This window comes from Pseudophryne corroboree, chromosome 1, assembly GCF_028390025.1.
Source record: "Pseudophryne corroboree isolate aPseCor3 chromosome 1, aPseCor3.hap2, whole genome shotgun sequence".
Taxonomy (NCBI): Eukaryota; Metazoa; Chordata; class Amphibia; order Anura; family Myobatrachidae; genus Pseudophryne; species Pseudophryne corroboree.
Window position 1 is genome coordinate 579,415,498 of NC_086444.1, and position 26,674 is coordinate 579,442,171.

Consider the following 26,674-nt stretch of genomic DNA (forward strand, 5'->3'; position numbering starts at 1 on the left):
CTACATGTCCACAGCTCTCTTACATGCATATGCCCATTTAACACCCAGTAGCTCAGAATTGCTCAGACATGCACAAAGATGCTTATATACAGATGTGTCCTCAAGTGGGAGATGCCTGGCATGAGTGAGCTGACAGGTCCCATACAACTCTTGTTAGCATCGGGCATCTTTTTTGGCAAAAATGCATCTAATTTGCATTGCTGTGCTAATAATGCACAAGCAGACTGCTGATTAAAATGATATGCGGCATGCCTATATTCTGTGTGTGTATCTGCGGCTGTATCTGCATGCAGAATGGTAGGTTACAGTGCTCTCTAGGAAAATACTGTAGTATAGCATTTTGTATGCAGATACAGCCGTGTTCCCACACAGAATATAGACATGCCGCATATAATTTTAATCAGCAGAAGCTGCTTATGCATCCTATTCACAAAATGATGTGAATAGTATGCATAAGCAGCTTCTGCTGATTAAAATGGAAAAAGTTGCACGAAAAGAAATCGGTGCTACCAAGTCACATGACGGCATGGCATGACTAGAAGGGCTGTTTAATGTGCAGGGAGGCTAGATGTAAGTGAACACATCTGTATTCACTGCAGAGCATTCTCAGTCTGCTAAAAATTGCTAGATCTGGGCGTATCAAACTTGCATACAACTCAGGATAAGGTCCATAGTGTATAATTAACATCCTCCTTCCTGTAATAACTCCACCAAGTACAACTGATATCACCCTACTTTTGCCAACAGTTGCCTACTTTGCTTCAAGTCACAACACTTGCTCTACAGTGACTAATTCCAACTATGGGGGTGATTCCGAGTTGTTCGCTCGCTAGCTGCTTTTAGCAGCATTGCACACGCTAAGCCGCCGCCCTCTGGGAGTGTATCTTAGCTTAGCAGAATTGCGAACGAAAGATTAGCAGAATTGCGAATAGAAAATTCTTAGCAGTTTCTGAGTAGCTCGAGACTTACTCACAAATAGCGATCAGTTCAGTCAGTTTCGTTCCTGGTTTGACGTCACACACACGCCCAGCGTTCGGCCAGCCACTCCCCCGTTTCTCCAGACACTCCCGCGTTTTTCCCTGGCACGCCTGCGTTTTTCCGCACACTCCCAGAAAACGGTCAGTTTCCGCCCAGAAACACCCACTTCCTGTCAATCACACTACGATCACTTCAATGATGAAAAATCTTCGTTCGGGCGTGAGTAAATCTACTAAGTTTTGTGTTAAAATACTAACCGCATGCGCACTGCGAACCATGCGCATGCGCATTTTTGCCTTAATCGCTCCATTGTGAAAATCGACAACGAGTGAACAACTCGGAATGACCCCCTACGTTGGGGACTTGGCCTGACAACTAAGATGGCTGAAAGTATTTGGTGAGAACTCCAGTGGCCCCATCTTATATTTTACTCCACTCTACTCCACTCTGTCTACCATGTCTTGTCCCTCATCTACTTTTCACAGAAAGCTGAAGTGCAGAGCTATCTATGAAGCCCTGACATGAGCACATCAAACATCTGAGTGGTGTACCAGCATAGTGCTACATCCTGAGACTTGGCACACAACAGGACTAGACCGAACAAATTTCTCCCTGCAGGTTCAGCACTGCCTTTGTGACTCCTGCCTCTAGGTCTCTTGACAATTGTCTGCATTTGATACACCTGCCTTTCCTTGTACCTGCCAACAACACAAGGGTCTATCTGTCTAATATCCTCTGCCCATCTGTGGTGCTATTTAGGTGAATGTTGCATTGAAATACATCATGCCTCCCTTACAGTGCTGCTTACCAGCATGTCAGAGGTCCGCACAAGTACACCCCTCTTGACAAATGCTGTCCTCTGTGACTTCTTATATCTATAGGGTAAAATTAGCTTTTGACCATCAATGATCTGAGGAGATGGTGACTATTTTTACCATCGATAGGAGGAGGCCACTGATAAACTTCTTACCTCAAGTTTACAACAGGCTAAGGGTTATCTTTGTTGTTGCTGATATCAATAGAACTTTCCTTCACTATGTACAATCTGATCTTCTAGTTGGGTTTACTCTTCTAGCAAGTCTCTAATGGTTCTGATGCCCTGGGTGTAGTGGTGCACGCTTTCAGAGCTTTTGACTGTCTGCAAGATTGCTGTGTGTAGCTCCCCTTTATTTATTTTTTTCTCTCACTATGCATAAAGCCTCAGCTAGAAATAAGAAAAGTACTCAGGTTGAAATAACCGCACACTTCACTAAACAAGACAAGGAAGGAGCATCTAGTCCTTTAGATAATCCTATACTCCTGTTCTATAGATTGTAAATTGGCGAGTAGGGCCCTCTTACCTCTTCTTCTGTCTCTTATTACTGTTTTTCTCTAATTGTAAAGCATAATGGAATATGTTGGTGCTATATAAATAACTGTTAAATTAAATAAATAGACTGCAACTCTGCTTCTACAGATGCAGATATGGACCTGGAGGAGATCCCATCTACCAAAATAGACATATCTGATCTCAAACCCTTCTTCTGGACATTAAATACTCACTCACAAGCAAATTTAAAAAAACTAAGTTAATTGTGGAATGACATCACTGCCCTTAACAAACGTAAGACTGAACTGGAACAAACTTCTTCCCAACATATCAGGTCTAACTAGAAGTTGGCAAAGACCTGGAATATCTTAATTGGGTCTTGACTGTTGGGTGGTGTCTCCTTTTCAGCATAGTGAAAGTGTTGGCAGTGCCAGGTAATTTGAGGGGGAAGTGGTTGGAGTTGTCCTATTGTATAACACATGCCTCTCGGGGGATGTGCCACTTTTTAACACCATTTGCAGTTCACTCTTCTGAATAACAAGCAACATACTGTATGTTGGGACAGAATCCCCTAGGATTTTTTTTTTGCTACTTTAATTTTTGCTTGGTACTTAAAGGGACTAATGTATATGATCAGACTGTCCATTGGAAACATGGGTAAATATAGTACAGTTTTAGTTTAACAACTTGCTACTGTTTTGTTCTTACTTTTTGCTTTGCTAAGCTTCCACTAGATTTGTCTGAAGTAGAATCTTCAGGCTTACTTTCACTTAAAGGAGTGAGAAGCAGTAGATTACATCAAGGTTAAGAAGGAGATGCTAGTTGGGTTCATACAGTGGTCAAGCTCAGATGTCCTATCATTGGAGATCTCAGTAATAGAATACCCCAAGGTTCTAGGTGTTTGAATTGATGCTTCTAGTCAGGATGGGCTATAAATATGGGGATCCATGATAATTCTTGTGGAATGTAGCCTTGCAGTCTCAGAATTAATAGGTTCTATTCTGCATGCAAGTCTCCAGAACCTCTGGGCATGGATTAGAAGTGCAGAGCGGCCTAATCATGCAGTACTTATATTTCCGTTTCTAAATGAAGTACAGTAAGTAAAACCACAATTGTGTCTTTTGGATGTGGTAAAATACAGGGACATATTAAAGCAAACTTCCCTTATTTACAATAACCTAACAATGACATATGGAGTTTTGTTGAAATCCTGTGGACATTGAATGTTGTGGACTTGAAAATTTACTAGAAGAAAGAGCTTAGGTTGGAAAAAAAACAAACTCAACAGTATATCTTTAGTATATCTACATCAGAGTGGGCTAATCTGGAGAAACCTGTTCAAACACACTGTACAGATACGTCTGGCATAAATGTGTACAGCATACTACAGCTTCAAAAGAGATATGACACTCAGGCCCTTCTTTCCAAACCACTGCGACAACTGTGCCAGGATTACCTTATTATGCAGTACTTGGAAACAGTTTCCCAGACTGTGCATACATACTGCAAATCTAGTTATCTCCAACTAAGACTGAGTATTTGAGCCCGTTTGTTGGATGTTTTCCCATACAATCATTCTGATCTTTACTCAGAAAAGACAAAAGGGCAGAAGTTTAAATGTGAAAGATGGATTAACAGGTTAAAGGTCTCTGTTAATGCGTTATTGATAAATCTGGAGTAACTGGGTGGAACATCAGAATATAAACTAGAGCAAATCCAAAGATCCCTGCTAAATATTGTAACATTTGGCAACAGTTTGTATTTATTGCCAGGAGATAATGTTGCCTGTACTCATAGCAGAAAGCAAGTGCTTGTGCCAATGGTAAGTGGAATGTGAAATAATTGCCAGAATGTGCAAATCACCAAGCCAGACAACCATTTTCCAGAAGGAAAATCATTACTATTATATATTTCTGTATACTTTGAACAATATTCTGTAGTGCAAAGCAGTAGTGAAAACATACAGTAGTACAAAAATATATGGCACAAGACTTACATGTAGGAGCAGACAAAAGGTAGGTTGGGCCCTGTTTATGAGAGCTCACAGCCTAGCGGGAAGTGGGCAAACCTGGGACACAGGAAGGATTGATGTTAGCAATGATGATGGGAGCAGTAACATAGTGTTAGTAGTGTCAGGTGTGAGTCGCGGTAACTATAATAAAGAGATGAGATTTAAAGGAGCATTTAAAGCTTTGAGATTTGGTGCAATATAGGTGTAGTATAGGTAGAGACTACCAATTAAATATCTATAAAAAAAAAGTTTATTTAAAAGATTGTCTATGGTTAGATAGATGTCTAGTGGCAGATACACAAAATGGTATTGGCAAAGTCATCTAGCAGAATCAACAAAAGGATAAATACACGATATACAGCATGGATCGTAGATGTGCGAAAAATCGCACATCTACAATTCATTACCCTGACATGGATTGTAGACGCCCAACAAAGGGCAAGTCCGCTCTGCATGCCAGATCCAGCTACCCCCAGCAGAAATGCAACAGCATTGCACGGCGGTGATGCTGTCGCATGTTTAGGGTTGTCCTCTGCCTACACAGCCTAGCTGCTAAAGCAGACGGCTACCCACCATGTTTCGGGTCGCAGCAACTGTGTGTGATGTCACACAGCCACCGCAACCCACCCTGCAAATGGTCAAGAGTCAAAACACGTCTGCGTTGTCCGGACCCTGCCCCCCCCAATGCTGCCGCGATGCCCCCTCCCGCTAGCGAACGCCTCTGACTGTCAGTCAGGCAGCAGCGTTCGTAGATGTGCCATCGCATCTCACAGTGGGGGTAATTCCAAGTTGATCGCAGCAGGATTTTTGATAGCAACTGGGCAAAACCATGTGTACTGCAGGGGAGGCAGATATAACATGTGCAGAGAGAGTTAGATTTGGGTGTGGTGTGTTCAATCTGCAATCTAATTTGCAGTGTAAAAATAAAGCAGCCAGTATTTACCCTGCACAGAAACAATATAACCCACCCAAATCTAACTCTTTCTGCACATGTTATATCTGCCCCCCCCCCTGCAGTGCACATGGTTTTGCCCAACTGCTAAAATATATCCTGCTGCGATCAACTTGGAATTACCCCCAGTGTGTCCATGCGCAGTACGGCTTCAGCTCATGCACACACTTCACAGGGCATCAGCATGCGAATGCTGCCGCAACAGCGTACCATGCTAAATTAGGCCCTATGTTACCCTTCGACCCCAGTGGTGTGCCTGCAGCATTTCAAAGGCTCGTGATTAGGTTACCAAGAACTCGCACCCAATTGCTTGTGCTTACTTGAATGACAGGTTTAAGCAGTGAGTATTGGGATTAACATCTGGAAAATATACTGTACTGTGTATGCAGTTTTAGAGACATTATGGAAAGCTGCACTGGCTGGCTCAATATAAGCCATATAAATAGAATACAATGGAGGAAGGGAAACAAGTGAGCCACAAATACTGTAAATAAAATGAATTTCATTAAATGGATTATTTGGTTTCTACATGTATTTCATACCACATTTTTATGCCACATATTTCCACATGTGCCTCCACTGTAATACCCCTTTCACACTTAGCTGAAAACCAGATTATTGCCGGGGTTCCCTACTCGGTGTGAAAGGGTCAACCTGGGTCATGCATCTCGGGTCTGTCCCTGATCCGTGACTCGGGTCATTCATAAAATGAGGTCTTATACCCCTCAATCGATAAAAATACTGTGGCTTAAATAACTACTGAGGGGAAAACAAGTGGTATATTTGCATATGATATCAAATGTTTTATGGTACATCCTTGTTTATCGATTGAGGGGTGTAAGACCTCATTTTGTGAATGTGTAACAGATTGTATCTTTATTTTACTGTGATAATGGTGCAACTGTCCCTTTATTATTTGCGCCAGTATTCTTTCCTTTATTGTATTTAAATATCTAGGGGTTTAGACCACCCCTATACAGCCTGCTGTTGACAGCGCACTCTCTATTCTATAACTTTTGGATAGCAGCAGCAGCAGCAACGTGTGATGTCACTGAGCCGCCGCAACCCACCCCGCAAATGGTCCGGACATGCCTGTGTTGTCAGACCGCGCCCCCCAAATGGCGCATCAACGCCAAGTTGCCACGTGCAATCGCAGTTTAAGACCTCACGCATGCGTGCACCGCTGTGTGCACATGTGCAGTAAGGGGCTAACTGAGTAAGCTTGCAGAAGTGCAGAAATAGCTATTTGCTGATTTCTGCACTTCTGCGGGGCTTACTGAATTAGCCCCGTACTGCGCATGTGCGGCTTTGAATGGGCACATGTGTTTCTCATCAGAGTACATAGCTAATGTGATGACTTTCAGACTTTTTCAACAGGGCAATAAGATATTGGAGGAGCTGTCCCGGATCCAGCATTGTGATTCAAACAAGAGAGTATGTATGTGGTAGTATAGCGGTTGGCATCAAAATGCAGTGGAACTAGGTAACCACCCTGTCCTAGAGGCCTATTTGCCTCAGAAAACATTGGATTTTCACATTATTACCCAGATGTATTAAATGGTGCCACAGCAGATATCTCAACATTTTCTGGCAAATCTGTGGGGGCAGGGATATTGCCAAAGTCATTAAGATCCAAAAAGCCTTCCAATAGCTAAGAATATCTTTTGATGGCATTAACCCTTGTAGCCTGTAGACCATTTCTTTATGTCTTTCAGATGTCTCTCTGTTAAATGCTGGGTCTAAATCCGAAAGAAAAGTTATTGACTAGGCAGTAACTTTGGTTTTGACATTTCACAGGCAATGTCTTCCATAAGTACCAGTGTCGCTGCATGTATTTTTTTGATTAGTTAATGGGGATTTTTTTTCAGACTTGAAAAAAATCCCTGATAAATTGGCTGTTTTCAGGTGCTGAAAAAACCCGCTAACTCATAGATTCGGGAACATATCTTGGATTCTGTGTGTTAACGCCTGAAATCAGCTAATTTACTGAGTAAGAAAAAGGAGCTGTAATTGAATAGCATTAAATCCAGAGGCTACCACCCTTTTTCACATCCATTTTTCCCTATAGATTGTAAGCGTGCGAGCAGGGCCTTCCTACCTCTATTACTGTTTGTTATCACCCAGTTTGTTATATAATTGTTATTTCCAATTGTAAAGTGCATCGGAATTTGCTGCGCTATATAAGAAACTGTTAATAAATAAAATAAATAAATAAAATTAACGAGTCTAATTGAATTCCCCCCTTAATTTCTTATTGCTGCGATATTATCAGAGCTTTCATTTTAACATAGATAATGATGTTCACTAGTATACCAATAAGCTTGTTTTGCAAAGTGATATTTCAGATAATGGTTTTGATGCTGTTAACACTTTACAGCTAAGTCAATGGTGTCGGTTTTATCATTTCCCGGTAATCTGTTCACGTGCGTGAACATAAAATGGATGTGGCCTTGCGTCACGAGGGTATGCTAACATGTCACAGGAGCTATCCATACTACACACTTCCATTTCTCGTCAGTCTGTATGGGGTCTGGACTACCGCCGAGTGCTGTGATTCACTCTGTGGCATAGCTAAGGGCACCGGAAGTAAGGTAGTAGGGGGCAGGGCCGGATTAACAATGGGGCGGATAGAGTTGCAGCTCCAGGCCCCCAATTGAAAATAGGCCCACAGACCGCCATAGTGAAGGGGCCATTAAACGCCAGCATTACAACGAGTCACACTGACTTATTGTGAATGCCACTGCCTGCGCTGCGCCTGCCGCCAGACAGTGCCACAGGCCCAGACTGTACATTCAAGTATCGGCCAGAGCGGGAGGAGGAGCCGCTCTCCCTTCTCCTCTCGAGTGCCTCCTCCCCCCAGCCTATTAGTGATGCTGCTGTGCTAAGTGACGGGAGGGGGGGGGGGGGCTGTTCTCCTCTCCACTCTCAGCTCCCCCCCATACTTAGGGGGATATTTAATAAACATGTGTGGGTAGGTGCAAGAGAGTACTGACACATATCCGCGGTATGTGCTGACTGACGACCGCTGGTATGTGTGCATGCGCCATTTCCCTTCTCAGCCGTCTACCTCCATTCCCTGTCTGTCAGCCGAGCGAGGGATAGTGTGGAGGTGGTGGGCCCCAGAGCCTGCCGCTCGCTGGCTGTTAATGTATAATACTGGGCACTTCTGTGTGGGATTGATAGAGGGAGGGAGCAGCAGTGGGTGCCTGTCCTCTGCGCTGTTCTGCTCTGAAGGTGGGGAGAAGCCGGCTGCTGCTCCGGGAGAGGAGGTATTGATGGTTAAAGGGCCCCATACACTACAATGATATGTCTGAGGCTGAAGTCGGAGGCGATTTCCGGGATGGGTTCCATACAATTTGGTACATTTTGCATGCGATATATCTTATGCGATCCCAGCCATGCTTGCAGGAATCTACATATCACGAGTGCAGCACTAACGATCTAGGGGAGCTGATCCGACCCTCACGGGAACGCGCATCGGATCAGATCGGATCTGAAACACAACCAAAATGCCAGATTTCACCCGATATATCGGCCTGAATGCCTGAAATTGGATGAAATCGGGCATTATCGTTCGTGTGTATGGGGCCCTTTAGTGTGCAGTGTGGGAGAGTGACGGGGGATGCAGGATGCAGTGTGTACGAAGGGACTGCGTGTGCTCGGGGGTAGGGGTGTGTTTGTTGTGTTTTGTGTAGCACGGGCTTGGGGAGATCAGAGGATGGAGAAATGCCATTGTTTCTGATATGGGGATGGGGGAAGAGATGCCGCATGCCACTATGAGGGGAGGGGGGGCTAATAATACTGTGACCTCCCATAAAAATGTGTATAATATATATATATATATATATATACACACACACACACACACACACATAGGCGTGCGAAGACACCGGCACCGCATTATGGTCTACTTTACCCCTCTCCTGCCAGAACATGGACTGCTATGGCCCAGGTGATCAGTCCTATGTCCTAGAGCAAGGGGTGGAGGAGGTAGTCCGATACCCGGCGAAGGGGGGAAGTCTGGAGTGGCACCCCTGTGTCGGTGTCTGCGCATGCCTATATATATATATATATATATATATATATATACAGTATATATATATATATATATATATAGGAATAAAACAATGGAAAAGGCGCTGATAGTGCAGACTGTTTATTCAATTTAAAAACAGTAACAGGTCCATGGACAAATTGTATAGGACTCGTACCATATAGCCCACGCTGTGGGCTGGTTACCACATGGTTCAAAGAAAATCCACTGGCACAAACTGCATACCCGCTGGCACCCACCCGGGGCCACACACCGCACCGCCGGCTATGGTATAGCCGTGACTCGTCGGGAAACCTCTCTGGATCAGACAGTGGGAGCAGCTGCACAGGTGGACACAGTGCGTCAGTCAGGCCACGCCCCAACGCGTTTCGTATCACACTTCGTCAGGATGCTGGCCTGTCTGACGCTGAGCTCATGTTTTATGTCCCAGGGCTGTGTGTGCGCATCAGCCCACACTGCTCAATTAGTGGCAAGCACAGCTGAGCACTATTATGGCTCCAGGTAAAAATGTTTAAGACATACCAATAAAGCACTTTTTTTCTAAAGACATAACAATAGAACATTTTTTAACACGTTTTAGCCTAATAGCAGCAACTTTTAGCTTAAAAGACCATACATGGATCACAGGCAATGAATAGCAAATACTAATGAACATTTCATGACATGTACACAAAACACATACATATAATGCAATATAAAATATATCTATTAAAAAATCTTTACTTATAGGAGAGAGATCACAGTAGTTAGATTCAGGGAATGCACACAGAGAGAAGGTACCAGAAGATACTTCAGAATACTAAACTCTACACAACTGACAGGAGAACTTTCTCTTAAGTATTTATCTCAGTTAATCACAGCTAGATCCCTTGTTACATGTTGCTTAAAGCAACAGTAACCATTATTTGTTGTATCACTTAAGATTGTTTCCAGCTATTTTGTTACCTACTGCACATATTTGTAACAGTATTGCTAATATTGTTCAAAACTTCTAGCAGACACAGAAAGACTGATCTTTATCATTCTGGCCTCAAGGGTGTCAGTAATATAAACTATATGTCCCGAATAGCAGCTGTCACAGTCAAGGGGAATAGAGAAAATATCAGGTAGCTAGATTAGACATAAAGGTACTAGTAATAATAAAAAGTAAAATGATGGAGACAGAAAAAACAGCAGAACGAACAGAGGAATTTATCAGTGACTACCAAATCATGTCTTGATAATTCTGCAGTAAAGAGATATGAATTTTCTTCATATTTTTCTCTCTACCCCGGCTCCTGGCCACCGCTGCCCTGGCCCCCCCCTACCCCCGTGCTGCTCACCGCGCTGCTGCTGTCTGTGAAGGGGGAGAGCGCAGCATGCGCCTCTCCTGCCCCTCACTCTTCGGCGCCGGTCCATGAGCCAATCAGAGCTCGCGGACCGGCAGCTAAGGCTGCCGGACCGCGAGCTTTGATTGGCTCACGGACTGGCGCCTAATTGAAGAGACACAGCCGCCGGAGAGTCATGTATATCTGGCACTGGGGGCATTGCTGGCACTGTGGGGACACTGGCACTGGGGTCATAGCTGGCACTGGGGAGACATGTATATCTGGCACTGGGGGGCATATCTGGCACTGTGGGGACACTGGCATTGGGGGCATTGCTGGCACTGTGGGGACATGTATACCTGGCACTGGGTTCATAGCTGGCACTGGGAAGACTTGTATATCTGGCACTGGGGGGCATATCTGGCACTGTGGGGACACTGGCATTGGGGGCATAGCTGGCACTGTGGGGACATATATATCTGGCACTGTGGGGGACATATATATCTGGCACTTGGGGGACATGTATATCTGGCACTGGGGGCATATCTGGCACTGTGGGGACACTGGCATTGGGGGCATAGCTGGCACTGTGGGGACATATATATCTTGCACTAGGGGCATAGCTGGCACTGTGAGGACATATATATCTGGCACTGGGGGCATATCTGGCACTGGGGGCATAGCTGGCACTGTGGGGACAAGTATATCTGGCACTGGGGGCATAGCTGGCACTGGGGGGAAATGTATATCTGGCACTGGGGTGAAATGTATATCTGGCACTGGGGGGACATGTATATCTGGCACTGGGGGCAGAACTGGCACTGTGTGGGGACATGTATATCTGGCACTGGGGGCATATCTGGCACTGTGGGGACACTGGCATTGGGGGCATAGCTGGCACTTTGGGGTCATATATATCTGGCACTAGGAGCATGGCTGGCACTGTGGGGACATATATATCTGGCACTGGGGGCATATCTGGCACTGGGGGTAAATGTATATCTAGCACTGGGGGGACATGTATATCTGACACTGGGGGGTCATGTGTATCTGGCACTGTGAGGCATATATGTATCTGCCACTGTGAGGCATATATGTATCTGGCACTGTGGGACATATATGTGTATGTGGCACTGTGGGGACATATGTTTCTGGTAGTGTGAAGGCACCCATTTTTTTTACATTTTTATATGTATTTGGCACTGTACAACATGACTAAAAACGGAGTTATGACACAAGGTCATACTCCTACAAACGTCATACCGAAATGTGCGTGCACAAAATGGGGTGTGGCTTTGTGAAAATAGACCACGCCCCCATTTTTGCACGCGCCCCTTTGGCGCGCGCATGATACTGGCTCTTGCCCTTGACTGCAGATCTTTTCTGGCTCTTTGCCTCTGACTGGTTGGCCACCCCTGACCTAGATTAAAGTATTTAAGTTCAAAGTTACTGCCAAGGAATCAGAGTTTGTTACTTTGGAAAAAAGAGATTTTGGCAATAAAATGGGTTATTCTTCAATTAAGAAATATAAAACGTGTAATATACTGGAGATCTCGTCAATTAGAAGACCCGCAATGAGCATTTCATCTGGAAAAAGAATTTAACCTTGTTGCTTGTACGGTACCTCTGGAGATATGAACAAAAAAATGTGATATTAAATCCTTTTCCCAGGTTAAATACTTACCATGGATGGTCTACTAACTGAATAGGTCTCCAGCACATTAAGGGGGACATTTGCTAAGCAGTGATAAGAGCGGAGAAGTGAGCCAGTGAAGAAGTTGCCCCAACAACCAATCAGCAGCTCTGTATCATTTTATAGTATGCAAATTATAGATGTTACTTCAGTGCTGATTAGTTGCCCTGGGCAACTTCTCTACTTGCTCACTTCTCCGCTCTTGGCCCTCATTCCGAGTTGATCGCTCGCTAGCTGCTTTTAGCAGCATTGCAAACGCTAGGCCGCCGCCCTCTGGGAGTGTATCTTAGCTTAGCAGAATTGCTAACGAAAGGTTAGCAGTTCCGCTATTAAATATTTCCCTGCAGTTTCTGAGTAGCTCCAGACCTACTCCTAGATTGCGATCACTGCAGACTGTTTGGTTCCTGTTTTGACGTCACAAACACGCCCTGCGTTCGGCCAGCCACTCCTGCGATTTCGTCTGGCACACCTGCGTTTTCTAGCACACTCCCGGAAAATGCTCAGTTACCACCCAGAAACGCCCACTACTGTCAATCACTCACTGATCAGCAGAGCGACTGAAAAGCGTCGCACAGCCCTGTGTAAAATTGCATAGTTTTGTGTGAAAGTACATAGCGCATGCGCCCTGCGGCCCATACGCATGCGCAGAATTACCGGTTTTTAGCCTGATGGCAATTCTGCTAAAAACGGCAGCGAGCGAACAACTTGGAATGACCCCCTTATCACTGCTTAGTAAATGCCGCCCTAAGTGCAGTAAGATTGTATACAAATCAACTCGCATATAAGACTTTTATATTACTTTTGATGTAGGTTTCATTACTGACCAAGTTTTACACACAGACACACCATGCAATTTCATTACTAGGGAGTGGGATGTATTGCATAGGAGAATACAAGAAGGGCAGGGATTACTGTATGGGTAACAGTGGACACAGAGCATGTGGTTAGTTTGTTACACAGGAAAGACTTATGTTTAGTCAGTCACCTAGCTGGGAGAGAATTTATTGATTTACTTAACAACTTTTATTTTTACAGCTTTACTGACTGGATGTTGCTTGCCAGCCTTCCTATATAAGTAGAAATGAAAGAGCTATAAAATACCACAAATACACCAGTGCAGTGTAAAGAAATAACTTAAGAAATTAGAAAAAAAATCCAGCGACAAAGCTCAATACTCCTTAATATCCTTTACTAATTCAAGTACAGAATAATAATAATAATAATAATAATAATAATAATAATATTTTTTATTATTATTATTATTATTATTATTATTATAGAAGAAGAAGAAAAAGAAGAATCATTTAATTTAAACATCAGTGTTGGGGTAGTTTACTACATATACTGTATATGCTGTTTTTATTCTACTAAGTCAACAGAATATAAGATTGTATTTGTTGTAATTACTTGACATATTTCAAAGATTTTGTCACATTTAAATCAAGAAAAGCCCACTTGCTGAATTGCTATTTCTTAATTAATAGAAATACAGTGTATTTTTTGCAGTGAATTGAGTTATTGTCTTCATCTGCAGTTCTTAGCATTCCCATTCTGACTCCTTGTGCTTTGAATGTCTTGCCAGAGTTATACACTTTCATCCTAGCCCAAGACAGGAAATGTATAAATACTGCAATACAGGACAACTAATTAGGAAACAGTGATATGAACCATGTCCTAGAGAATTATATTTTTGTAACCTTTCTTGAAGGGGTGATGGAAGCGGTAAGACAGTGAAAGATCCCGGATTGTGGACCTATTAATGGTCCTTTTATTCTCAGGAATTCTTAAGCTCACTGTTCTCATTTAAACCGGAATGATTCCCATCATGGCCCTAACTGTGTGGAGTTTGTATATTCACCCTGTGCTTGCATGGGTCTTCTCCGGGTGCTGCTGTTTCCCCCCACATTCCAAAAATATACTGGTTAATTGGCTCCCAACTAAAAAAATAAAAACAAATACCCCTAGTGTGTACTTGTGGTAGGAGTGTAAGTTCTACTCGGGCAGGGATTGATGTGAATGGCTGAATATTCTCTGTGTGTGCTATATAAATAATATGGTAATAATAAATGAATCAATTAATTAAATAATAAATAAATAAATAGCACTGAATATTCACCACTTTGTACGACTTCTCTCCTCTCCAAATCATTGACTATAGCAGTGTTTCTCAAACTGTGTGTTGTGGCACCCTGGGGTGCCTTGGGACACTTGCCGGGGTGCCCTGGGTTGGTGGTCCAGGACCAATTCAAATTATTCATGGTCAATGTAATAGACAAAACCAGTGCTGGTGGCTGCCAGTCATAAAATATGTGTACAAACAGAAGTAAATCATCACACAACTGAACTGGATGACATATAAACACAATTTACTTAGTTTAATACTTTTTTCAAAATTTCTCAACTAGAAACCTTTGGCCTAGATGTGCCGTGAAAAAAATCCTGCTACTCTAGGGTGCCGTGATTCAAAAAAGATTGGGAACCACTGGACTATACTGTAGCTTAAAACAGTACATACAGTACATTGGGGGAATTCAATTATCTGAGTGGCTTATGCAGGGCTGCAGCTCTGGGGTTTAATGCCCACAGTCATTAAGTTACTAGCAGGGTTGGAAAAAAACAATTTTTTTTTTTTAATAATGAAAATAAATTATGGGTTCTTTGTGTGTGTTTGTGAACCTTTTTTTTAAACCAAGTTATTTAGCATTAATGATTTAATGAAAAAAAATCCTGCTTATTATATTATTATATTAATGCTATGAAACATTGCTATGTATTAGAAACCTTGATCAATCATTTTTTAATGCTTTTTAACATTAATAATCCAAAGTTATTAGGCTTTGATATGACTTATTTTATAACTTTCAATAAAACCATTTTTTTACTGCTAATTATTCATATTACATCTGACTATATGTGGACAGACCAAACATATTAAAACATAGAAAGTACACTCAGAGACATCTCAATAGGACTGAAGGTTTTGAATTAAAATAAACATGAATTAGATTAACTCATGGGGTGATTCTCTGTGTATTGCTTCTTTAATATGTTGAGAATGTTAATGGTGTTTTTCTCCTGTCCTATAGGATTATTAGGAGATGAGTTTGTGGAGTCTTAGCTGATGTTAGGCAGATTTAGTACCTCTCTGATCTGGTTCACCAACCGGTATCCGGTCTCTAGGTCGACCACACTTAGGTCGACAGCCATTAGGTCGACCACTATTGGTCAACATGCATTAGGTCGACATGGTTTCTAGGTCGACATGGTCACTAGGTCGACATGAGTTTTTCATAATTTTTTTCATTAAAAAAAAACTTTTTCCGATGATTGGGAACAGTAACCTGCCCGAAGCCATGCGAGGGGACGCGGTGCACTAATTGGGGTTCCCTGTCACTCTACAAAGAAAACAACACAATTTTTAAAAAAAAAAAACCCTCATGTCGACCTTTTGTCATGTAGACCTTGCTCATGTCGGCCTAATGCTTGTGTCGATCTATTTTGGGTGTCGACTTAGTCACTGTCAACCAATAGTGGTTGACCCTCTGAACCACACCCTACCATCCCACCCTCCCTATTTCATCTGTTGTCTGTGTGTGCGTGTGTATTTACTGCATTCGTTTAGCTCACTCAAATGAATACCATAAGCAACAATATTGTGATGTAATACCAGGAGGATTGCCTTATAATAGACTTTGTGTAAGAAGTCATAGCGCTGTGCCTGTAGTCACAGCATAATTAAAAAAAATAGTTTTAATGAAAAGAAAAAAACATATGGTTTAAACGAGTTAACCCTGGTTAGTAGCCTGTTTTCACACTCGAGAACCCACAGATTCTGGGTTAAGTGCCTGGAGCTATGAGTTAACCACTCATAGGCAGCTACAATAAGCCTTGAAAGTGTTACTTACCACAGATTTCCTTTTGCACTTCAGGAGGGTACAAACAGAAATCCATGTTAAGTGCAGCCATCATGCTATAATTGTCTAGAGATGGGCCTTTAACCAGGGAGCTACAAGCAAGTGGTAAGTGCCATAGGTAATTGAATTCTGCCCTAAATGTCCATTAAATGCACACTTGTCAACTTCTCCTTTCTCCCCTCCGGGAGAAGCCCATACAGGAGATGCAGCAAGTCAGTTTCGGAGGCGGGGCTGGGTGCTTGCGTCATTAGAACCTGGCTCCTCAGCAGTAAAATTACGTGATTTGCGGCTTTGTGTAGAAGTGGTGCAGCTAAAACTAAGCAATTCTGCATCCTTTAGCACTGCCCACTCTTCAATGAGTAACGAAACCCTGTATTATCACCTATCTTGCTCGCTTTACTGGGAAGCGGGCCGGATGCAAGAGATCTGGCTGATCTTTCAGGGGTGCGTGGGACTACCCCAGAAATTGGGAGTCTCCAGCATCTTCCAGGAGGGTATGCAAGTATGTTTAAAGGACAGTAGAATTTTAGACCATTAGGACCTGTATGAACAAGTAATTGATGATTCAATAGTACTGTTCCAGAAAAATGATCCATATATATACTGTAGCAGTTACTAGTCATTTATTCTTACTGTATGTCAACATCTCTGAGTTGATTACGGCACATTTACAGTTTTTTTTCTGCAACTTTTTACCAGTGATGGTAAGTACAGATGTATTTTAGTCATTTACAACAAAAGATACTTTAATTGCAAAGACACCTGTCTGGTTTTATCTGGTTTAGGAGTAAGAAATCCCTTTCCATTTCCTGGTGCTGGATAAATGCCTGCATTATTATTAGACACTTAGCAAGATTTATTGGAAGTGTGATGCTCTCACATGCTTATCATCAGATTTTACTTCAAGTTAGTTGTAATTTGGCAACTGAATATAATTAGTACAGACATGTCATTCACTCAGCTGCCATCTCTGTCTTGTGTGCTGTGCTTTCCTAATGTGATCCGCTCTGTAGTGACATGTTCACTTAAATGCAATGACACTGATTCTGCAATTAAAACTGCTGTTTTCTTTTATAATCTGTATATAATACTTCTGTATTGCTGTTACTGACTGATTTTTACCACCTACCCTGACCCTCTGCAAAGTCTGCCACTGCCTCTCTGGTTTGGTTTGGCTTTGCCTCCCTTATTATAGGAGTAGATTGCCAGGTTCCGATGCAGAGTGAGGACTACAATCAGTAAGTGAGTGAGTGAGCACTACAAGAATTATTGAGTGAGCACTACAAGAGTCAGTGAATTAACACTACATCACTTATTGAGGGAGCACCTACAACAGTCAGTGAGTGAACACTACAACAGTTAGTAAATTAACACTACATCAGTAAGTGAGGGAGCACCTACAACAGTCAGTGAGTGAGCATTACAATAGTTAGTGTAGCTTATGTTGCATGAGATCCCCCTTACTCCCCAAACATGCATCTCAAAGATATAGTTAACAATGAGCTGCTTTTTTGGTAGATCATGGATAAATGAGAACGACCCGCGGGTGCACGCATCATTCATCCATACACACTGGACGATATGAACGATAGATCTTTTTTAAAAACAAGATTGTTATCGTTCATATATTCTAGTATGTCACCCAGTGTGTGCAGACACTGCTTAGTTGCACAGGCCATCGTACATCAAAATGTCTGAGAATAGGTGTATGTGGACACATCTGTATATTTCAAGTATGTTAAAGTGCAACTAAATGATAATTGTTTAATTGTAATTTAGTTCACGTTGTGTAATTGATAATGCATGTATTTACAAACATGTCTTTAAATATTGTTTTTTTTTATTATTGAAAACCAGATGCTTCTTTGTTGCACTATTCACTTTTGTGGAGAGAACTGCAATATTGTTTCAGCAATGTTATAAACTAACAGCAACAGCAGATGCTTATCAAGTTCTGTAATAATTAGTGGGAAGCAAGGAAGAGGAAGAGCTTTATTTCTTTAGCTCTTAAGTAAGCTAGAAACAATATAATGCAGGCATTCCCAACCTCGGTCCTCAAGGCACACTAACAGTCCTGGTTACAGTGATATCCAGGCTTCAGCACAGGTGACTTAATTAGTAGCTCAGTTATGTTGATTTAACCATCTGTGCTGAAGCCTGGATATCACAAAAACCTGCACTGTTGGTGTGCCTTGAGGACCGCGGTTGGGAATGCCTGCTATACTGTATGCTTATTTCTATACTAGAAGGCAACAGAAACAATTTATAATAAATATCTTATATAATTGTGATGTTGCATTATCCTTTTACAGCACAGGTTCTCAAACTCGGTCCTCAGGACCCCACACGGTTCATGTTTTGCAGGTCACCTATAGATTTTTAAAACGTGACAGTTGGTGATACACAGTGCACCTGCTGGTTTACATGGAAAACGGGAACCGTGTGGGGTCCTGAGGACCGGGTTTAAGAACCACTGTTTTACAGTATTTATATTTTATTGCATGATTTCAATATTTGAAAAATATACATTGGTGAGATCATTACTGCATTTTGTTTGCCTGCATGAATATATAAGTGATAAAAATGATAAGACAATTCCCACATGTAATAAAAGTCTGTATGCAGCAATCAATTGTTTAAATGGCAACAAAAATAGGTCAGCTATGTGATTCCTGCTGGCTGCCTTCACTTTGCTGTAAAATTACATTATTATTTATGTAAAATACAATATTGTCTAATTAAAGTGCCATCTAGTGGCCAGCATGCAGTAAATGAGACAAAAATGTGGTAACCATTTTAACATTTCTCTGTCATATCTACTGTACTCAATATAGATTATATACTGTATCATTTAGATAATACTGTAAGTTGCTAGTTACAAGACATTGTAGAACGTTACTTAAAAAATTGTGTTCAAACTAATAAGCAGCCAAACAGTAAAAATATACAAAGACGATGGCCAAAATATGTAAAACTATGTGCCCGAAAACTGAAGTCAGTTATTCTCTAAAAGTATTATGTTAGGAGACTTCCGGTGGGCGGACCTGACAGCTGGCCGTGTTTTACAGAGCTCTCTGCTCCCTTCTATATTCACAGCAGATTTTCACCCGTCAGTGCCGGGAGCTGTACCCCAATACCAACTAGGTGGCTCCTTGAGATAGCAGTGGGCAAGTGTGTGCTGATCCTGGATCACCACCCCCTGCAGCTGCTGCTCTGAGCTCCCCCCCCCCTGCTCTCCTTGCCTTTGTCTAAGAGCTAGGTGCTTCAGTGTACTACAGTCTCCATTGGTACATCTGCAGCACTGTAACTAATAGTGGAGCTCCCTATCCCTCAGAAACAGCAGTTAACACTACAGGCTCCCTGTCCCTAGCTCCTTATTGCAGCTGTCATCTGTGTGCAGTACCCTTTATACACCCGCTAAGACTAGTGACCACCTCGCTGAGTATAAAGCATGGTGACGTCTCTGTCAATAAGCCTCTTGTTTCACTGGACACTCTCATGCTAGTTGTAGACTAACCACTGTCCTTCTTCGCCCCCATTACCTTGGGCCTCCTAGTTTGCCCATGTGAGTGACACCAGCTCTGACCCTCCTGTGAGCCTTAGGTGACCTCTGCGTTCACTCTGATTTTTCCTGAGGTGCTACTTGCGGTCTCTTGTTGCTGATTATAGACCAGACACTATTGTCATCAGCCTCTAGTGGATACCTCCCTGTTCCGGGCTGCAATTTCAACCTCATATTGTTTTAGTAGTCCATGCTGTTCAGGATTATATTACACCGGATTCACACGGTTGTTTTCCATTATCACATTCCTTTACATAATACGTGACTTCCGCTTCTCAAGTGCATTTATTCCTGGCTGAAACTACATGGAGAAATTTATGGCTAAGTCACAAAGAGGTGGCAAGAGTGGCGCAGGACCCAAACAGAGGGAGACTAGGGCCACGTCATCGACAACGGCGAGTCCGCCAGCCTCTCCTGCTGGGGAAGACGTACTGCTTGGTGTTTCTGACCCTGCCGCCTTCAATGCTGCCTCGATTGCCAAGGCCCAAGAAATATCCAACTTACTGTCACCCCTGCTGGATAAAAAACTTGCAAGACTAAAGGAGGCTATCGAGTCTGCTGTTACGCAACTTCGGGAACATAATGTTCGTTTTGATGAGGCGGAGCAACGTATCTCCATGGTGGAAGATGCCACGCTGTTGACGGTTCAGGATAAGTTAGAAGATCTCGACAATCGCAACTACCGCAATAACCTGCAGTTAATCGGTTTGCCTGAATCAGTCAAACAACGTGATCTACTGGATTTGGTGTCGACTTGGCTCCCGAAAGAACTTGACTGTTTATCTCCGATGGGTCTTATGTTAGTGGAATGTGCTCATCGCATAGGTCCGGATCATCAGTCAGACTGCCGTAGGCCACGATAGTTCATATTTAAACTGCTCAACTATGCAGATAAAATATGCATTTTGGATGCCTACAGGAAATCGCAAGGTCTCCTCTGTCAAGGGGAGAAACTTCTCCTGTTCCAAGATTTCTCATACCATGTGGCAATGAAACGACGGGAGTTCTCTCCTGTCTGCAAATCACTGTTTGAAGCTGGAATTCGCTTTGCACTTCTTTATCCCGCTAAGCTGAGAGTGCAAGATAACGGCAAGCAGCATTTCTTTGACTCTGTAACCCCCACAAAATCGTTTGTTTGCTCTCTCTTGGATTTGTCTCCCACTTCACCACGTGATGCTGATTGACTCTGACATTCATTTGCAAGTATTTCGCCTGTATAATGCAATGATGCTTTTGATATTGATAATATTATGACCTCTTTTTTTTTCTAGCTTGGCTTTGGATGCTTTCCCTACTGCATTTTGTTTTCTGTGCTTGATGCTGACAGCCCGATGTCTCTTGCTCTTTTGCTTGTTTCCCCCTCCCCTTATTCAATTCATGGATGTTACTGATGTTTATGACTGGCCCTCCTGGCCTCTTGCTTAGGTTCAAAAAAACTAGAAAATTGGTTAGAACTGCTATATGTCATTGCTGTTTAAAATTGTTATTGCTGTTATGAGTTTTTTTTAAGAGAATGCACATAAGAGAATGGTACCCCTGCTGGCTGGGACAAGGGGGCCCATTACTTTTATGTTTCCTTGGGTGTGTATATTTCCGAGGTTGGGGGTAGGTTAATATGACCCACTTAACAGGCCTTGTCCTCCTCAACTAGGTAACACACAAAGTTTTTGAGTTGGATTGTTGAGGGACTTAACGCTACACGAAAAACTGTCACAAACGGATCACTCACCTCTGCGGGTTCTGGGGTCTGTCCGTTGCCAGCATGGTTGCTTGCGGTGCTGTGCGGCCGTGTGCGGACGCGGCATGGTCAGCGGCAGAGGTGATGCAGGTCCTGGGAGCCAGGAGTGCGGGGACCAAATGGTCAAAGGCATCACTGTGTGTCTGCTGTATAGGAGGTGACCATGTTGGAGACCAAATGAGCACCTGAGAGCACTTGTGAAACACCTGTGGGTAAGTGTTAGCCTATCCCGTGCTTGTGCTGCCTTTAAGTAGGCTGGGATTATGTTACTCTGAGCCAGTGCTTTGTAGTAGTACCCTAGCTCTGTGCTCTCTCTGTAGATTTCCGTGTGATTACAAGTGGTCCAGATATTGCCTCCACTCCCAGAGGTCTGCCTGCAGCCTTCACTGCAAAAGTTCCACCAGCTCCCTGCTGTGCTGTCAGTCAATCGCTCTCCCAGTGGCAACAAGTGTATTTCCAGAGTCTTGTGAGAGGTTACCCTGTCTGCCTGCTTCAATCACACAGCCTTTGGAAGATTCTACTAAACTCAGGTGCTTGTTTAATCAGTTCTCAATTTAACTCATTCTTCACCATTGTCATCTGCTGCAGTTTCACAGTGCTTCAAGTGTTATCTTCACAATTTGCAAGTATTCTATTCAGTATTGTATTTTCATTGTTGCTGCAATCAAGGACAATTCTTCACAGCCTTCCAGTTTAACCTTTAAGCTTCAGTACAAGTCTCTACAGTTATTCATTTATGTCTACAATATCCAGTTAACACTCTTTACAGTTTGGCACCAATCATTGCTTCATTTGGACAATTCTTAACAAGCCTGTTTAAACTCAGTTGTATGAACATTTCTTCAATGCATCTTTAAGTCTGTTCCTGCCTATCATTATACCATTCATTACAATACGTCAGTATATATATGGTGACTACTAATTGTCATTTAACTCCTTACTGGAATTGTTGCCTTTAATAAATATATGAAACAGAACTTTCTTCGTCCTCCCTGCTTTCATCATACACCAGCACCTACACCTTTGATTGGTCCAGGGTTACCGGATTTACAAAAACACTCAGCCCTGACAAAAACGCAGGAAGGCGCTGCAACATTTAAAGAGATTTAAACCCGAAAAAAAAGAAAGTATTTTGTTACGGTTTTTCTTATATTTATCCATTTTTAAACTTCAGTTACTTAACTGATTCATTCAAATATGTCATACAATTGATGAAATTTAGAAGAAAGCAAGTGGATATTTAAAAAAATATTTTGGGAACATTGGGAATGATTTGATACTTGCAATTAATGATAGAGTACTAACATATAAATATACCCAAGTTTTCAGGTATTAAATGATGCCTCTTTTCACTTAATATAGCAGAAACACTTTGTAATACCACTCTTCCACTGACAAGAAAATCCTGTGTTATCGCACATTGACCCAGGATGCTGTCAGCAGAAACTGCTCAACTCTATCAGTGATCCAGGAATCCAACACAGCTACTGTAGCTTGCAGAGTTGGTCCCGAGAAGGCCCCGGGTCGTGGTGCAGTGTAACTGGGTAAGCCAGGTTGATGCGACCCAGGATATATTTACTGTATAGGAAGAACCGGCACTAGGAGATGATCTCATCTTCTAGCGCCGGCATTGCACATGTGACCAGTAGCATCACAGGTCCTGCAACCAGTCTGAAAGGGGTCTCAGCCGCGTTGCATCCGGGTTGGAGCCGTGTACAAAATCCCTGGGTGCATTTTGATGTAAAAGCAGTATTACATGTCTAAGGCACAAATTTATACTTTAATACTTGTTTCACTTTTGTAGTAATTGTACGGATGGTGTAATGGTTAGCATTACTGCCTCACAGCACTGAGGTCATGGGTTCAATTCCCACCATGGCCCTAACTTTGTGGAGTTTGTATATTCCCCCCATACTTGCGTGGGTTTCCTCCGGGTACTCTTGTTTCCTACCACAATCCAAAAATATACTGGTAGGTTAATTGGCGCCCAGCAAAATTAACCCTAGCATGAATGTATCTGTGTGTACATGTGATAGGGAATATAGATTGTAAGCTCCACTGGGGCAGGGACTGATGTCAATGGCCAAATATTCTCTGTAAAGCGCTGCGGAATATGTGTGTGCTATATAAATAACTGGTAATAATAACTAGTAATAATTGTCTTGCACTCGCTATATTAACTAATAATAATAAACAGTGGAGTTTTAGTTCATGTATTGATCAATGCATTTAAGCCAGCAGCACCCAGCAAGAGACCCTACTATACTGCAGGTTCTACTCTATAGCTCAAAATAATTATCATGAAAATATCTATCACATTAGTGTTAAACTCTAGGTATACTATCTGGTCTAACGCTCACAGCAACTTTGTTTATATAGGTGAGACAGTTACCAACACACCTGTTGTAAAGCACCTAGGAGAACATCTGACACAAGCTATAATTAAGTTAAAACTGGGTGCATGAAAAAATATGATCACAAGATTAATTAAAACTGAATCTAATAAACAAAAAGCCCTATTCCACGGCACTCACATATTCCTAGATTTGAGGAGCAACACAGTTTGTGACCACATTGTTTAAATAGAAATCACAGGGGCTCTGCACTCACTATATTAACTAACAATAATAAACAGTGGTGTTTTAGTTCATGTATTGATCAATGCATTTAAGCCTGCAGCCCCCCGGCAAGGAACCCCTCTATACTGCAGGTCCTACTCTATTGCTCAAAATAATTATCATGAAACTAGCTATCACATTAGTGTTAAACTTTAGGTATGCTATCTGGTCTAAAGCTCACAGCAACTTTGTTTATATAGGTGAGCCAGTTACCAACACACCTGTTGTAAAGCAACTAGGAGAACAGCTGACACAAGCTATAATTAAGTTCAAATGGTGCATGAGAAAATGTGAGCACAAAAAGATTAATTAAAATGAATCTAATAAACAAAACACTATTCAAGGGAACTCACCTATTCCTAGATTTGGGGTGCAACACGGTTTGTGACCACATTGTTTAAATATATATAAAACAAGTGAAATAAGCAAAAAATAAGATAAAATATGCAGAATACAACATGTCATATCAAAATCATCTGAGATATATAAATATGTAAATTGAACTATGCTTATAAGATCTTGATTTGACGTGAATCAGATCATTCCAAGCTGATCCTCAAATATTTTACCTAATTTTCCTATGTGTGTTCATTACATAATAACTTTGTAAACCTGTAATTAACTCTTCTATTCCACGAGTTCAGCATTTAATTAAAAGAGTGCAGTTGTCTGGGTATGTGAGCTCCAGATTAATTTTCAAGTAGAATACCCTTAGCTCTGATCCCAGAAGATTGCATATCTGTTCATGTAGTCCAGCAAGTCCTCCAATATGTGGCATTTTGATTGGGTCAGCAGGAGTAAGGAGATTGAGTCAGACATTGGGGTACTCTCCTCATTACTGTTGCCATATGGGTAATTGTCTGCACTTAGTATAATATTAGGCTAATAGATGTTGTCTGAATCAAAATATAATTCATTATAAATAGGCGATGTTACCATAGTGGACAGTATACTGGATATATATATTGTAAGGTATAACTTAAATAGGTTTGAATGTATTAGTCTTATGTTTTGAGAATTTAGTAGCATGTATTTCTGTGTGTTTTACTGCAAGATTATGGGTCATTATGTAAGAGACAGGTTTTCTCTGTGTAAGCCATATAGCCAGAATACACAATACATTGAGCATTACACAAATTCATCCCTTCCATGCCATTATTCATATCTGTATTAATCAAAGGATTAATGTCTGATCTGCGCTATACCAAGTACAATTAAATCAAAGTTTACATGATATGTAGATATATGTATACTGTATACTTGATTCACACACAGCAAATAAATAATTATAACTTGGTGGATAAAGTCAATAGGTCACCTAGCTCAGGTCTCATAATATGCTAACAGTTACTGGTATGAACAGGGTGCATTGGAATTCACAATCAAAGATCTTCATACCTTTAGAAAGTATATCAACCAGCTGGCCTATTGTCCAGTTATACTGCTGGCCAGAGGCAATGATAATATAGGATCAAACCCACTATAAACAGGTCACAATCATTTATGCTAACACCCTAGGGCCTAGGCGAAATAGATCGTTTACACATCCATACAAAGGTAGATCTCTGATGGATAAAGAAATACCAAATTTTATGATCCCAAATTCCCTACATGCTCACCACCGTGGGACGGAGTCAGCAGAGAACGTTTTATTACACTTTGGAATCTGTCAAAACCTATAATTATGTACTTCATTGGAAACTGTGGGGATATACTAGTTTTGAATTGGTAGAATATAGGATAAAAAGCAGCAGACTTTTTAGTTAGAGGGAGGAAGAAAGGAGGAGGAGAAGGAGAAGGAAGGAAGTCAGTCAGGAGGAGAAGTCATGGAGAACATGCAGAAGGAATGATTCTTGGGATGGCAATCTTTAACTTGCAAGTATAAATATGATAGTAATTGAAACTGTTTGTGAAACTTATGTCATGTTGTTTTATGTTATGTAACGAAGGAAGCATAGCATAGCTTAATATAATAATTAGTATATATATCACTACTGTGTATATCTTATTCTGTACGATTTGATCTGCCTGTAAATAAATAATCATATAAAAAGAGCGGTAATATTCAAGCTTGAACTCTCTTTAAGGAATCTTAATTTCATAATTTCATAAGTCATATATATATATATAAGGACTGCATATATTTATCAGCCACTTAGTAAGCCTGACATAATATACTTGCAGATATATATGATAAATGCATATTAATTGAAATATATCAATATATTAAATACTATATATGATATATTAAATATTAATATTCATAAATATGATTCCATAAAGCAATATTACTATAGACCTCAAGCCTCACTTACTGTAGAGTCTTTCCTCGCTGAGAAATCTAGTACTGAGTCCACCATGACAGGATGCAGTAGGTTTCTGTTTCTATGTTACAGTATGATCAGCCCAGCTTGTCATAAGTACCAATAAAGTTGATCGTTAAGGGCGCTAGTTGCCCTTGCAACTGCTTTTCCTTGTCATTGCCGGCACCACAAATCATGCCCCTGTGGAGCTGCAAAAAAAAATCTGCAAATCCAG

At 41.7% G+C, this 26,674-nt stretch overlaps 1 protein-coding gene across 1 annotated transcript in view; it reads left to right on the top strand.

The window, feature by feature from the left end:
• Window positions 1-26,674, top strand: part of SVEP1 (sushi, von Willebrand factor type A, EGF and pentraxin domain containing 1) — a 598,519-nt gene that overhangs the window by 223,032 nt on the left and 348,813 nt on the right. The window lies entirely within an intron of this gene.